General features: G+C 45.6%; 1 long non-coding RNA gene across 1 annotated transcript in view; it reads right to left on the bottom strand.

The window, feature by feature from the left end:
* Positions 1-4,939: 4,939 nt before the first annotated feature.
* LOC148539327 (uncharacterized) overlaps positions 4,940-12,475 on the bottom strand; it is a 43,925-nt gene continuing 36,389 nt past the window's right edge. Inside the window, exons 4-5 of the long non-coding RNA XR_015870265.1 lie at positions 5,662-5,861; positions 4,940-5,391 (exon numbers count right to left, since the gene is read on the bottom strand). This is a non-coding gene — a long non-coding RNA (uncharacterized LOC148539327). The remainder of the gene's footprint in view (positions 5,392-5,661; positions 5,862-12,475) is intronic.

Raw genomic sequence — 12,475 nt, 5'->3', positions numbered from 1 at the left:
AAAACATGCACACGCAGATAGGGCCGCAAAAAATAAAGGAAAAAAAACAAACAAATACTTACTTTCAGCTATCCGCTGTCTAAAACAGGCCAGCAAGCGTGGCGTGCGGCGGCGCAGATCTGCCCACCTGCGCTCGAGCTGTCCGATCTGTCGGCATGAGCCGAAGGAGCGCAGGCGGCGGCGAACCTCCGCATAGGCGGATCGCTTCTGGCGGTTGCTGATGGGGGGAGGCTGGCTGGTGATCCGCCGGTCCATCACCTCCATTAGGACCTAAAGCTCCCGCCTGGTAAACACGGAGGCTCTCATGATGGCAATGGTTGATTTAAAAAAAAACTGTTTTAATAAAGGCCAGAGAAAAAATTTGATTGGCTAATGTAGTTGGTAAATTAACAGGAACCATTCTATTGGTTAGTGTATGAGTCATGTGTCCTCCAGGCTAAAAAATATAATGTGAGTTATGATAGGCTTGATGCTGTGACATTCGTAAGGTAATTTAAATAAAGAAATGAAAAAACTAAAATATGCCTAGCACAAACACAGGAAAACAAGAGGATCATTGGTTCAAACATGTATTTTTTAGAAAGTTACACATTGTTGAAACCGTACGTATTCTGCGGGAAAAATGACACACGGACAAGATAAAAGTTTATTGAAAATGAAAAAAAAAACGGATTGCAAACATGTGAAGAGCAATTAAGCTAATTAATATATTGATTGGCATGAAACGATTAAAGTAGGTATGTAGAATGGATGAGCAGGTAATCGAAATCTGACAGGCCCACTTCCGGTTTGGACTTGTGCGAGCGTTCCCTGCAACCAAATTGGGAGATGGACGGTCGCAATTTTGCTCGCTCGTTAGCTAGAGATGGGGTTGGGAGACTTTGGGGCGGAAGAATAGCTACGAGCGAACTTTCGAGCGAGCGCTGGAATTTACATTTTCTCGCTCGTTCGGTGAACGAGCGTACTGCCGCTTACGAGCGGCTCTGAATGAGGGCCACAGTCAGTAAAATGACAGAAGCTAATTGGTTAGTACTTTCTGTCTCCATTTCATCTCGTTCCAAGTTTTGCTAAATCTCACCTTAAGTAATTTGCTGAAGAAGCTACCTCAATATTAAAATGCTGGAGGTACGGCAAGAACGGAGCAGCACTTCATATTTCCCTGCAACGTGGATTGGTGGCATTTTGAGTAGTCATTGAAATGCTAAACAGATGATGTATGATAATTGTTTCATTGTTGATTGATAAACTTTATTTAGTTGGTCTTTTTTTTGTTTAAAGTTACATTTAAAAAAATAATTAAGACTCTGCAAAAGGAAAAGATATTAGTAAATATATATTTTATTTAAGAATGCTCATGTTTAAACTTGAAAAGGTCAATTCGTCAATTTAACTCCAGATGCCTTAATTTACTGATTGACTTGGATCAACTTAACCCTAACGTGGGGCAAGTTGAGCCACAAGACCATTTTATAGGTCATATTTTCTTAGCCCTTTGTCATACCGTAGATACATTCTTATAATTTCGATTGATAGGAGACATCCTGAAATTAGATGTTTTCATTTTAATTCTGTCTAATTTTTCCTTGCCATTTAGATAAAATTGGTAAAAATTGGCTCATCTTACCCCACTATCCCCTACTGCTACAACCATAGGCTAACCTGCTAGCCTGCACCTGTTCTCAATATCTGTCCTACCCATTCTGCAGCATCAGTCATTTGCTACTATTAGTGGCCTGCATGGGGAATAGCATAATTAACCCAGTTTTACTCACAGTCCAGCACATAAAGCTAGTCCAAGGGGCCCACGAGTGATATGATGGAGTCCAAACCTACTTGCGAAGGTCTCTGGTGAAAATGATGGGTTAGAATCAGGGCTGCCAAGAGAAATCCTGGGCCCTGGTACAGCAAGTTCCCGGGGCTCCCCTGGAGGGGGTGTGACCATAGCATGTTGGGAGCATGGTTGCACCTTTTTGGGGGCGTGTCTAGCATGTGATAAGCAGCCACTCACAGGAGCATGACATAGCTCCCAGCAGCTGGGCCGAAAGTATACCGACCTCGTTAGCGATGGGACCCAGCGGGGTGCCAGCATTGACAAGTTTGTATATACTTGATGATGCGTATTGACGATAGGGGCCATCCTGCATTCGGAGTGCACATCGTCGGCAACATATTGGGTACACAGTGGTCAATGTGCCTGAAATGTCGCTCCGATCTGCTGGATTAGTCGACATATCGCATACTGTGGGTACACATCTGCACAATATTGGCACAAACCTGGCATATCGTGCAGTGTGTATTGATTTGTGCACTCCCTTGGTTGGATGCAAAATCTTCTTATTGGCCATGCGGCACAATCAATCAGATGATATTGTGTACGTCGATGCCTTGCTGCTAAAATATATATATATATATATATATATATATATATACATACCATCGGATCCGGCACTCCTTGAAAGTAGCGTTGCTTGACTGGTTGCCCACACTCAAATATGCATGTACAAACCCCTCATCTGTGTGGCACTCCACGCAAAATAAAGACTCAGTCGTCGTAGCTTAAGAAAGGTCAACGTTTTTCAATGTCTATAAACTTGGCATTTTCATCAGGACATAAAACACAGTAACATGTCTTACCTTAAATAAGCACACCCAGTGAATCAGCCTCGCTGTAGCGGGACCACGCACCCGCCCGGCGGCACTGAAAAATTACGTCATCACGTAATCACGTGTGGCGCCTGTGAACCATCACCATGGTAACAGATAAATACAACAAACACCAAGCACAATGTAGCCACAGCAACACTCAGCAGTGTGTGCCGTGATCAAGGCATCAAAGTAAAGTTGCATATATAAAAAATAGCCAAATGTATACATAAATACATAAACATATCAAAACGCATGCTGAGTCTTAATCAAAATAATCCATATATATATCATAAAGGTAATCCCAATAGGCAATTTGTATTTATTAGATACCATAGATGTAATGCCTAAGTTATGAACCGCAAAGCAAGTACAGCACTACCGGACAAATATACTATAATACTAAACAATACCATTTACACATAAACTGGGAATAATATATGCACACACAGCTTACTACATAAAAACTCCTAAACCCAACTGCTCATTAAGTCCCTTAGGGGCCATCGTACCCAATCGATGGATCCATCTGGTTTCACATTGCATTAGTTTCCGTGATCTATCTCCCCCTCTGATGGATAGAGGGACATGGTCAATCATCCTATATTTCAATGTTGACAAGGAATGAAGGGCATTAACAAAATGCCTAGCTACTGGTTGTTCGCTGCCTCCAGAATTAATGGCCAATCTAATGGCACTTCTATGAGCCGCCATGCGCTCTTTGAAGGTCCTTTCAGTTTTCCCTATGTAAGATAGACCACAGGGACAGATGATCTGATACACAATGAAAGATGAATTACAGGAGAGTTTGTGGCGGATGAAGAACTTGCGGCCTGACAGAGGGTGATGAAAAACATCACCTGGGATGAGGTATCTACATGTTGTGCACGTGCATCTAAAACAACCCATTTTTCCAACGCCCCCAATACATATATTTGAATCAGGACTAGATATATCGTTTTTCACCAATATGTCTCGGATGCTGCGTCCTCTCTTATAACACGACATAATGAGGGTACTTTGGAGCTGTAGTTCAGGATCACTTTGAACAATAGGCCATAGTTTTTTAGAGATTTTATTAATATGCCTACTGTGTTGATTATATTTATTAACCCATGGAATCATCAATTAATACATCTAAAAAGAATGTACCCATGATTCCATGGGTTAATAAATATAATCAACACAGTAGGCATATTAATAAAATCTCTAAATAACGCAGCATCCGAGACATATTGGTGAAAACCGATATATCTAGTCCTGATTCATTAATTCTGAAGGCAGCGAACAACCAGTAGCTAGGCATTTTGTTAATGCCCGTCACTCCTTGTCAACCTTGAAATATAGGACGATTGACCATGTCCCTCTATCCATCAGATAACAAGTCTCTTGAGTGGCGCTGACTTGCGTTTATTATATTGGAAGGTGTGTAACACCTTGGAAGAAGGCACCAGAGCCAGCCATAGTGGGCATGAGCAACCCGTGAGTGCTGGTCTGTTTTCTGGATATACATACATACATATATACACACACACATGCATATATATATATATATATATATATATATATATATATATATATATATATATAGTGTGTGTGTGTGTGTGTAATATATTACACACGTTTCGATACTTACTATATAATATGATATATTATGTATATGTAGATGATATACCATATATTTTTTTTTTCACATGTATATTACACGTTTAGATATATGCTTATTATATAAATATCTATGATATATTATATAACATATATTTTTTTAATAAGTATATATCTAAACATGTAATATGTATGTGTAAAAAATATACATATGATATATCTAATAATATGCACTTGATGGACAGCACAACAGTCAGTTAGTGGCACGCTCAGGCTCTTACTTTTAGCGCAGCCAGTCTCACCCTTGTCTGCTGAGTGTTGGGCCACACAAGCAACAAGTATACCCGCCCGCCGCTGCCCAGATCCGGTCTGTGTAATCTGTCCATGCCCGCCGCCGCCGCTGCCCGGATCCTGGTACTGGTGCCGCACTGCATGCTGGTGATGAGAGCCCTCGCGAGATGATGACATCATCATCTTGCTAGTGCATTAGCTCCGCAGCGGCGCGGCTGCAGTCTGTAAGTAAGTGACACTGTCTGTGTGACACATTGACACACAGACAGTGTGATGCAGCCGGTGAAAGACCCCCATACCCCCACCCCCAAACTGCAGCCCGCCGCTGCCAGCAGCGGTTCTGTAGATCTTGAAGTGGCTAATAAAAAAAAAAAGTTTGAAAAAAAAAAAACATGGCAGTGTGCTTTCGGCGGCCCAGGCCCCCTGCCAAGCCCCGGGAAATCTGTACCCGCTCCCCCCCTCTCGGTGCCCCTTATTAGAATACTCGCCTCTCATATGGATGATTCTAATACAGATAGTAACAAGATTCCAGAATACCTGCTGAAACATAATCTAACACACACACATAAACATCATTACATAATTATATTTCCCTCTCGCTCGGCCATCAGGACTACAGACCCTCGCTGTGGCTCTTAGACTGTTGTACCACAAGGTGAGGTGGTAAACATCCTCGGCCCCTGATCCAGACCTCTTGGAATCTTCAACCTTTTTATGCTCCTTAACAAAAACTGCCCGGAGGTTCTGGATCTTCTTCCTCACCCAATTAACAGACGCGGCAGAGACATTCTTTGGAGTGGTAGTGCTCCAGGAAGCCTGTTATAAAGTTTTATTCTTTATCCAAAGACATTTCTATGATAAAAAAAAACCCCATTAATTAAAAGGACATTTTATTTAAATAGTTATATTTTTTTAATTAAGAGTTATTATTTATAGTGTTTTTAATGTGGAGTTAAGTTATGTTGTTGTGGCACACAGTGGTGGTGACGGGTATATAGATATGGGTGGGCACACAGTGGTGGTCAGTGGATCATCACGTTTTGGTACACAGTGGTGGTCAGGGGTATATACAATAGGGGTGGGTACACAATGGTGGCCAGCAGCACTTTTGTATATACTTACCACTTCTAGAAGAACGCGATCGGGTGTGCCAGCTGTTCCACGTCCTGCTCCTTCAACTGCACAAAATGGAGATGGGGAGTGTCCAGTGACATGTCAGTCAAGTGACGCAGATCGGAGGATATTTCGTTAGTACCAAAACACGAATGATCTTCACAAAATCGTGTACGAGATTGCCAGATCTTACATGCTGTAGGGAAGATCTGAGGATACGGATATGCACATCATTATCGTTCGTGGACACTACACGATTTGTCGTTCTGATGCGTCAGAATCGGTCAAATCGTGCAAAACATTGTCTAGTATGTAGTCACCTTTAGGGGTAAATTTACTAAGATTCGAGATAGGTCCATCTCGGGTGATTAATTCATTTTTTTCGTGCTTGCAAATTTACTAAAGGTAAAGTCGGGTGAGTTAGAGAGAGATTTCTCTCATCTCACTCGTAAAACTCGGGTGAGATAGCAATCTCGAATCAAATCACCATCGGGCCAAATCGGAAGTACTTTTCACGTAAAACATTCATCATTTATCAACCCGCCACCCACCGCCCAGGGGTGGCGGGGATAGCCCCGGGCTATCAGCCCAGGCCAGGGGTGCCCTAGAGAGGGTGACCCCTTTATTTGAGGTGTCCCCAACACCCCAGTGATCCCTGGCCTGGGCTGACTAGCGGTCAGGGCTGATGCTGCTGCTGGGAGGCCCAGTGAAAGGGCACCCCTTGCTGTGGCATCAGTCCCCCGTTAGAAAGGGTCCAGGGCTGGTTTTAAATATACGGAGTACATCATGCCAATTTTTTTCTCCGTATATTTAAAACCAGCTCTGTCCCTGCTGCCTGGTGCTGGTTCTTAAATTACAGTGGAACCCAACACATTTTGTTTCCCTGTAATGTTAAGAACCAGAACTGGCTGGCAAGTCCGGGGCTGGTTAGTGTTTTGAAGGGGGACCTCACATCATTTTTTTGTTACAATTAACCTGTTTATTACAGGCACAACACAAGCAGCTTACACATATCTCACTGATATGTGCAGGGTGCTTGCTAGGGAGAGTGGTGCTGAGAGAAATCACTGCAATCTCGGGTGATATAACTAATTTGAGCGTGCTTTAAAATCACCCGAGAATCTCGATCTACATCACCATGCCGAGATGAATCACTTTGAAAATCGCGTCAATCCCGATTCTTAGTAAATTTACCCCTTAGTCTTAAATACTTTGCAGAGTCATCAGTAACCTCTTGATTTACCACTTGCAACCTTGCCAATCAAATGCTCCTATCAGCAATATCTAGTAGGGGTATTTGTATGTTTACCTTTAAGAAATGTGATTTCCACAGCTGTTGTTCCTTTTTGTTATTACTATATCTACTTGTCTTGTATTCTCCCTTTCTGAATGATTTTTTTTTCTAAATGATTTATCAATTCTATACTTATTTCAGTCATGAAACAGTAAGACAGTGATGGCTCGATTCAGACCCGCTTGCAAGATACGTTCACATGCACCCAGCATATGCAAATCTGGCAAAGGCAGACGATTGCATGGCAAGGTATTAGCACGCCCACTATGTCTTAGCTTGCGATCGCTCTGTATATGCAGACACCCACCTGCCTGTCTTAAGATGCCCACTTGCGCACGTCTTCTCCAGGAAGTGTATGCAACCATCGGTAACATCGAGTTCCATCGGAAGCGATCGCAGTGCTTTTGGCTGACCATACCCTACTGCAAGCAGTGTGAGTGATTCAGTGTGATTTTCAACCATGTGACATGTACTATGACACTGCCACTTAATTATGCACACCTCTGAAATGGCGTTAAGATGCACAGGCACGCCTGCGTTCGTACCTCCACTCCTCCGTTTCTAACGGCCAGCCCCTGTCACCACCCACAAATGGCTTCTACTGTCACTCAATCAGCCGGGCTGTCTATGCGCAGCGAGCGAACGCTTCCCGATCGCTCACACTGGTTCGCGCTTGCGCACTGAGATGCGTACATATGCGCAGAATGCAAACTTCAGCTGGCTGTGTGCGAACGCAGCCTAGCGAGTGGGTCTGAATCGGGCCCTGAGTACAGGGCTGACCAACCTGTGGCTCTCCAGCTGTTGTGAAACTACAAGTTCCAGCATGCTTTACTAGCTGATCAGTGGGAGAGTATATTGGTACTTGTAGTTTCAGAACAGCTGGAGAGTCATAGGGTGGTCAGGCCTACTCTAGTGCATTATTTTCAATAACACCAATATCCCTCTCACACTGGAAAGTTGAGGATGCTATATTGTTCAGTTAATTTTAGCACTGTATGGAAAAGAGACTCAGAGTCTAATGTACCACTGGAGACTCTTCTTTCCACCCCAGAGGTAGGCAAAATACACAACCCGTGGGTGAGATGCAGCCCCTGAGGCAATTGGATAAGGCCCTTCGCTTCTGTCTCTTACAGAAGGAGAAGCACCAGAGACTCAGCAGCCGGAGATCTTGCAGTAGAGACCACTCACACTATACAATTTTGTACATAGCAGGAGAGAGGATTTGTTTTAGTCAAACAGTGTATTTCCCTCTATGTAGATAATTGGGCAGCACAGATGGTGTAATGGTGAGCATTACTGCCTCACAGCACTGATATTGTGGGTTCGATTCCCACCACGGCTCTAACTGTGCGGAGTTTATATATTCTCCCTGTGCTTGCGTGGGTTTCCTCCGGGTACTCCGGTTTCCTCCCACACTCCGAAAAATATACTGGTAGGTTAATTGGCTGCCAACAAAAATTAACCCTAGTGTGTACTGGTATGTTTGTGTGCATGTGATAGGGAACGTAGATTGTAAGCTCCACTGGGGCAGGGACTGATGTGAATGGCCAACTATTCTCTGTAAAGCGCTGCGGAATATGTGTGCACTATATAAATAACTGGTAATAAATAAATAATAAATATTGTAAGCAGTCCCTAATGCCAGATATCTGTAAGGAGTGAAGGGGAGAGGGAGCAGAAAGCGAGGAGGGGACACTGTACCTGATTCAAACTTGTATGCAAAACCCTTATGAATAAGTCGCAGCATGCCATTTGGGGGCAGGACAGGGGTGGCGACGCTGACCTTTTTTCTTCCAACGCAGATTACTTTGGGAAAAAGAAAACAGTAACTGCACTCTATTGTGTTAAAAAACAGCAGCACTGGGGGCGTGGCCTGGCTGCTTCAGCTCCCGCAGACAGGCTGTACTTAAGGTGGTTATCGGGGGTCCTCCCTACCTCCCAAGCTGCATAGCACTACCTGGTGTGTCCCCAGTTGACTGGTCCTCTTTTGTTGCCCTCCTGCACCCTCTGACCCCTTCCCGGCCGGAGGCCTGAGATTCGGTGAAGCCGCGCCCTCAATTTGGTCTTCCCAGCCGCCATACTCCAGCTATACAGTGCGGCTGGCTGCTTTCTTCTCCTCCCTCCGCTCAGCACCCGGGACACTCCTGACCAGAGCCGGATTTAGACTTCATGGGGCCCTAGGCAAGATACCAATTTGGGGCCCCCCTCACTCAAACAATTCCTAGCACTATATGTGAGTTCCGATTTCATGCCCCTTACATAATTTTTTGTTTTTCCTCCTGTGCCTATAGAAAATATATTATAATGTGTCTACACATTTTGCAATATGAGTCAGGGCTGCCAAACATGAGTTCGCAGGACTAGGGCATGTTAAGATGCATTTGGGACAGGACAAGATTATATATATGTAAGCTCTCACAAGCAGGGCCCTCTTCCCTCATGTGCTTTTCCTTCATATACCAATATGATCATATATGTCATACCCCTTTGTTCTCTGCTGCCCTGATGCAGGAACATTTATAAAGTCTTGAACTGTAAGTCACGGCTTTCTTGTATTGCTAATTTGTTTATATACTGTTAGGTGCTGCAGAACCCTTGTTTAGCCATATAAATAAAGGTTATATATATATATATATATATATATATATGCAGTTCAATGACCAATGGCACTCTCCTCCATAGGCCAGCTTGTGAGTCTGGATATACATACAACAGAATTCAGCGGCACTCAACGTGAAAAACGTCAGGAGACAGTGGGCCTGATTCAGCAAGGTAAGCACGCTAGCAGATGCACGCACCCTGCCACTGCGAGTATCTGCTAATCAATGCATAATCAATGCATAAGTCCGCAGGCTGCAGCACAAGAAGCAGACACCCAGCAAAACATAAAGCCGCCCACCTCTGCCATGATTGACAGCATAAACATCGGGAACATTGAGTGCCATCGAAGCTGCGTAAAAGCTAAGGGTAGACCTGACATGCAGTAGGACTTGAGATATTCCTGCACGCAGGGAGGCGCCTTGGCAGCATGCGGCGGCACCGCTGAGAGTAATTTATGCACGTCCCCATAATGGCGTGCAAACGGCCTGCATTCGGCTGACCACCCCCGTCACCACCCACAAATGGCACTTCCTGTCAATCAACATCGGAAGTCTCTGCAGGCTCCCTGCGTACTCTAATGGAGCTCTAACCATACGCAGCAACCTGTGCACACAATGCGATGCATACAGCGCCGGATTAAGGCTTGTTGGGGCCCCGGGGCAACTAAATTGTGAGGGCCCCTGGGACCCACCAGGCAGTGGTGGCCGCGCATGTGCAGTTAGCAGTACTGCGCATGCGCAGAAGCCCCAGCAGCACTCCAAGCACATCGCAGGGATGGAGCCCCTGTCCCTGCGTGTGCCGGTTGTTATTCTACAGGTATCGCATCTTGCAGTGCGATCATGGGCGGTAATGTCATGCCCAAATCATATTGCAAATGCGATAATTAATAAATTGGCCCCCATGATCTAGTATGCTGCCAGGGGCAAACGCAAAATTTTGAGTGGGGGGGGGTGAGAGAAAAAGAAGGGAGTAGGAGGAAGGGGGATAGAAAGGGAGAGACAGAGAGTGGAGAGAAAGAGAGAGGGAGGGACAAGGAGGGGGAGGGAGAAAGGGAGAGAGTGAGACAGACAGGGAAGGGAGAGCAAGATAGAGAAGAGAGAACAGGGAGAGAGACAGAGTGGAAGTGAGAAAGAGAGAGAGACCATGGCTAATTAAATACGCCCCAGAGACAGAGAAGTCATGAGTGACAAGATGAGAGAGAGAGAGGAAAGGACAGAGTATACACACACACTGTACCTGCTGCAGGATCAGATCAGGCAGGCAGAGCTCTTCTGAATGATTTGGGTCCCGTCATTAGGCTCCGCCCCCTGCCCATTCACCTGCGAATCGCGGGAACGAGGGGGTGGGGCTTCCAACGTCCTCCACGATCAGTGATAGAGTCAGTGTGTTCAGCTGTCACTGCTGCCGGCTGGTACTGGCCACAGAGCGTCCAGACTCCAGAGTGGCCCGGAATGCTTACAGCAGTGTGGGGGCCCCCAATGAGTGGGGGCCCCCAATGTGTGGGGGCCCCTGGACGACCGCCCTGCCTATAATCCGGCCCTGGATGCATACCCATGCACAGAATGAAAATATCGGCTGAGTGCATGCGTTCTCTCACTTGCATTGCTTGCTGAATCAGGCCCAGTGACCATTACTAAACCAACGTTTTAATGGGATTAATCCATTTTTCTCATTATTCTGGTGTGTGTGTGTGTGTGTGTGTGTGTGTGTGTATATATCTCTCTCTCTATATATATATATATATATATACATATAAACATGTATATATAATCCTCCTGTAATGAATATGTACAGTATATGGAGCCAAGCCAACTGTGTATACATTACTAACAAATATGAACAGTACCTGTGTGCTGCCATTCACGCTGATTGCTGCTGGTGGGCGGTGCAAGTCTTGCAGTGACACTGTCACTGTGGTGACAAAGAGGCTGATGTACCTGCTGGGGCGGATGCGGCAGAAGCTAGCTGAGACAGGGACGCGGGCCATGGACGCGGACCCTTATTTCACCTGGGAGAGACAGGGCGGCGGGTCCCCGCCGGGCGGTGAGTAATACTTTGCAGTGTGCAGCGCGCAGGCTGGCAGCTGCATACAACACAGTCTCTCTCTCCAAGAGAGCACCAACAGCCGCATGGGATTGGAGGCGGGACCGCGTGACTTGATGTCACACGGTAACTCGCGCAGTACTCCACTGGGAGCGCTGTGAACGGGTGATTACTGCAGGCAAAGGCCCGTCTACTGGGCCCTTGGACCCCGCCGGGCCCTAGGCGAGTGCCTAGGATGCATAACGGGAAATCCGGCCCTGCTCCTGACAGTTGCCCCTACCCTCCGGTCTCACTACCGGGCCAGGGAGAAGTCTCCTGCGGCCCGAATGATCAGGAGCATCAGACCCACGGAGTGATCTAACAACCGCCCGTCCGCCATCTTGTCTTCTGCAGGGGATTCAGCGGTGAATAGGAGAATGTCCTGAACCCACACCTCCTTCCTAACTAAGGTACTTTCTTAAGCTGCCGTGTGCCAAGTGCCCACTCCCTTGACTGGGATCATCCCTGTGACTCTCCCCCCCTGCTGCTGTGTTCTGCCTGTGGGGGTGCGATATTGATTGGGTCTGTGGGCAGTCTGTGAAGAAGGAGGCAGTGCCCCTGCATGTCTCTAACTGAAGCCAAACTGCCTAATACTTTATTCACTTACATTATATACTGTGGATGATTGTGGCTGATACTATTCAATGGATGTATAAGGTACAGTATTTATATATGAGCTGGAAGTCACCCTTTATCCGAGCTACACCTCCATCCAAGCTTTCCCTATTCCTCACAACCTTCTTTATGAAGATGTAATCTCTCTGAATACAAGAATCCTGCTCTGGATCTGAGTGTACAGTTACTCTATATAAGGATGCCATATTATTAACTCTGGGTGTTTCACAC

This window comes from Taudactylus pleione, unplaced genomic scaffold, assembly GCF_031769625.1.
Source record: "Taudactylus pleione unplaced genomic scaffold, aTauple2 ptg000026l, whole genome shotgun sequence".
NCBI classification, from domain to species: Eukaryota; Metazoa; Chordata; class Amphibia; order Anura; family Myobatrachidae; genus Taudactylus; species Taudactylus pleione.
The sequence above is the reverse complement of the archived record's forward strand: the minus strand, read 5'-3'. Positions and strand labels throughout refer to the sequence as shown.